General features: G+C 50.6%; 1 long non-coding RNA gene across 1 annotated transcript in view; it reads right to left on the bottom strand.

Moving 5' to 3' along the window:
- LOC105552443 overlaps positions 1-779 on the bottom strand; it is a 34,092-nt gene extending 33,313 nt beyond the window's left edge. The window contains exon 1 of the long non-coding RNA XR_001008008.1: positions 703-779. This is a non-coding gene — a long non-coding RNA (uncharacterized LOC105552443). The remainder of the gene's footprint in view (positions 1-702) is intronic.
- Between the last annotated feature and the right edge of the window lie 3,065 nt (positions 780-3,844).

Below are 3,844 nucleotides of genomic sequence, written 5' to 3' on the forward strand. Positions count from 1 at the left end.
GGACAAGGGTGGCTTGCAGGACTCGGGAGAAGCTGCAGGTACATCTAGAGCTCTGCGGATCCCAGGAGCCTGGAGACAACTAGGGCCCACGTGCTGGTCGAGCCTTGTTGGGGCACTTTGGTACTTTATATAAGGACTATTGGACACCGATAAGTGAGAGCTGTTTAGCGTTTGTCCGGAGAGCCCCAGCTCCTGGCCCAGGACGGAGCCTCCTCTAAATGCCAGAGCTCCTAAAGGCTCTCCCAGAGACCTGGGTTGAGATGAGCAAAAACGCGCACACTCACATCCTCCAGTGACTCCACATCGCCCAGGTTTCACCAAAGACTGGCCCGGAAGAGGGTGTGACTGGATGGAGGAAAGGTATTCTCACAACTTGGAAATTTCACTCCTCCTTTTTCCAAAAAGGGCATGAAGTTTGGTGAAGCAGAGAAAACTCCAGGTGCAAAGAGTGTCTTGATACTGTGTGCACAGGCTGTACGTGCACAGTGTCTCCTATTTTACATTTACCATTTCAGCTGCGTGCGCACAAACCTCACGCCACTATTATACCCGTGCTGGCCTTGCTTGGTAATATTTGGTATTCTTGAAAACAAATTAAATTCTAGCCCCAAGATTAAAGTTCTTTGTCTCGCAGTTCAGAAATGATCAACGAGAAATGGGTGCTGCTCTCCTAACTGCCTGAATTGGAAAAGACAATACTACCTGTGTTCCAAAATCCTTCAGGACAGATGGATGGCCTCTGGGCATCCAGGATAGAGCCACTGGTTACCATGCTACCTGGTAAAAAGGGAACTTGAGTGGATTCAGAAAATTCAGAATACTTTGGAAAATGAATCTGTTCACAAGACCAAATCGCTTGGCTCACTTGAAGACTACCACATAAGCAGGACTTCTCTTTACCGGGTTATTTCTGCTCCTGCAGTCAAGGGCTGCCTTGCCTGTTTTCAAGTACATTACAGTTTCAAGGATCATGGTCAATGCATTAGGCTGAGTATATTGACTTGAACCTCCCCCCCAACACGTGCAGGTCTTACAATACATTAGGAACTTAATTCAGCCTGAAGTGGGTGTGCTCTTGACATGGATCCTGATGGACCAAGCTGCTCCCTCTTACTTTGACTTCTTCTAGGGTAGTGTTGCAAGCCTTCTACCTTGTGCAGACTTGAAGGTCAGTCTAACATGATCTCTTTTTCAAGCCAACTTTTACTGGGTAAACTCTGACCGTGTTTGTTTTTTCTGAGCCTCCTAACCTGCTAATGGTCCCCATGAATTTCTCATTTTCTTCTGTCCTCCCTTCCCCATGGGCTACCTGGACCTCTGGAGCTGTAGACCTCCCAGTAACCCTAAAGATTGGCCAGGAGGCCAGTATGCCCTCAGGCTCCCAACCTCTCCCCACTTGCCCTGAGCAGCCACTATTCCCTTCCTTGCCCTGCAAGGGACTCCTCTGAGTACCCAGGAGGATAAGGGAACAAGCATCTCCTGGTCATTGACATTCTGTGCTGGCTCCTGGAAGTAGCTGATACTCAGCCCCTCTGCCGGATGCTCTTCCTGGCACACAGGCCCTTGGTGACCTAGCCAGGCCCCATGGCTAGATGCACGCGTACTTCAGAAGTCAATCACCCTGAGCTTCTTTGAAGAAGACCATCAGAAACACTGGGAAAACCCACTCACTTTATCTCAGGGCTGTTCATGTCAGCCATTTCTTCTCCAAGAGTCAAGAGCTACTTTAACAAACCCATGAGAGGGTGGCCCTGAGGTGGCCCTGCAGCCCTGTCCCTGTCTTCAGGGCAAGGCAGGGACCCTGAGATGCACCCCCCGCCCCCGCACCCTCCTCTGTCAAGCATGCAGACCCTCGCTGCAGCAACGACACTGTAGTGGGGTCAGTTCTGCCCAACTCCATACTTCACCAGGTTGGGTGACTCTTTGGTGTCCCATGGGCTCAGTCATTGAGCACTCAATGGGCAGGGATTGACCTGACCTGCTCTGGTTTGCTCTGTGGCCAACAGACCCCAGTGACACACACAAGCTGGCCCAGCCAGCTCCCATTCAGAACCACCCCCACACACACCAGAATGGCACAAAGGGGAACCCACTGACCCTCAGGCTCCTGAGATGAGAGAGTCACCCTTGCCCAGACCAACAGGCAGAAGAGCCACATGCTATCAGCAGGCCCCTGTCCCCAAAAGGCAGACATCAGAGAGCAGGGCATGACTGTTTCCAAAGAGTTTTGCTCAGGAAGGGCAAAACTTCCTGTCTGTCTTCCTGTCTGCCTTCCCCCAGTGCCCTGCCCTACTCGGCAGCCTGCGGAGAGTCCACAGCTAGCGTCTAGAGCTGGTGTTAAGGTTAAGCTGCACACGGCTGCCCCAGTAACCCTGTCTTCATTGTCTCTCCTAGATGAACCCTTGTTTGAGAAGGCCGTCCCAGGCTTCCCTACCAGGGACGGGCTCCTCTCCTCTCTCAGTCAATCCCCACCCTGCCCATTCTTGAAAGCTAGGCTCAAACACTCATCTTCCGCACACTTGGGAGTCTTAATACCACTGCATGTGCCCTCAGCACCGGCACACAGCACTTTCAGCTACTCACCATTGCTGACCAGGCACAGGTCTGTCATATAACTTCCTCTGGGGCCCAGAACTTGGAATGCACACATCCATGCCCACCCTCTTTCTGTAGTCAGTGCAAGCACAAATCTGCACTCAGTGGGCATTCATTAATGTGTCCTTGTCTCTGTCCCATAGGCCATTCCTATGGGAGGAGGCCCAGCCTGTGAGTCAGGAGCACTGGTAGCACGTAGAGCCAGGAGGCACTGAATTCAAGTGTGAAGTCTCATGAATCTGCCTGTTGATTGATTGAACCCACTTTGAGGCTGGAAATTATTCAAACCGCAGCTTGGCTTAGGGTAGGTACAGAGACCTTCATCACGGTCATCAGCTCTGGTTCTGTGAAAGAGAAAGACAGAGAGACCCAGAGAATGTGTGCAGAATGGGGGACCCCATGACACAGAGCGTGTTTTCTAAAACACACTGTGCCCATTGCTCCTGGGGGCAGTGCTGCTGCTGTCATGTTACAGGGAGAGGGTCTCAGCTGCTTCTCTGCAATCTCATGATTGTGGCTGAATGAGTCAGGATCAACTCAGGCTTCTGTGTGACCCAGGTATGACCCAGAACCCCAAATACAGTCATGTACCACACACCACATAGCAATGTTTCGGTCAGTGATGGACCCCGTACACCATGATGGTCCCATAAGATTATAATGGAGCTGCAGCATTCCTATCACCTGGTAACACAGTAACCGTCACACCAATATACATGGGCACATTATTCATGTGTTTGCAGCGATGCCAGGGTAACTGCACTACCAGTCATAGCTCATCTAGCACATGCAGTTATGTTCAGGACATAATACTTGATAAGAATAATAAATGACTTACTACACTACACGTTTTATTGTTATCTTAAAGTGTACTCCTACATTTCTTTTTCTTTTCTTTTCTTTTTTTTTTTGAGACGGAGTCTCCCTCTGTGGCCCAGGCTGGAGTGCAGTGGCACAATCTCAGCTCACTGCAACCTCGGCCTCCCAGGTTCAAGCAATTTTCCTGTCTCAGTTGCCTGAGTAGCTAGGATTACAGGCACCCACCACCATGCCTGGCTAATTTTTGTATTTTTAGTAGAGATGGGGTTTCACTATGTTGGACCAGGCTGGTCTCAAACTCTTGATCTCAGGTGATCTGTCTGCCTCGGCCTCCCAAAGTGCTGGGATTACAGGAGGGAGCCACCACGCCCGGCCTTATTTTTTTTTTTTTTAGGTTAACTGTGAAGCAGCCTCAGGCAGGTCCACCAGG

Source organism: Mandrillus leucophaeus, unplaced genomic scaffold (assembly GCF_000951045.1).
Source record: "Mandrillus leucophaeus isolate KB7577 unplaced genomic scaffold, Mleu.le_1.0 Scaffold557, whole genome shotgun sequence".
Lineage (NCBI taxonomy): Eukaryota > Metazoa > Chordata > Mammalia > Primates > Cercopithecidae > Mandrillus > Mandrillus leucophaeus.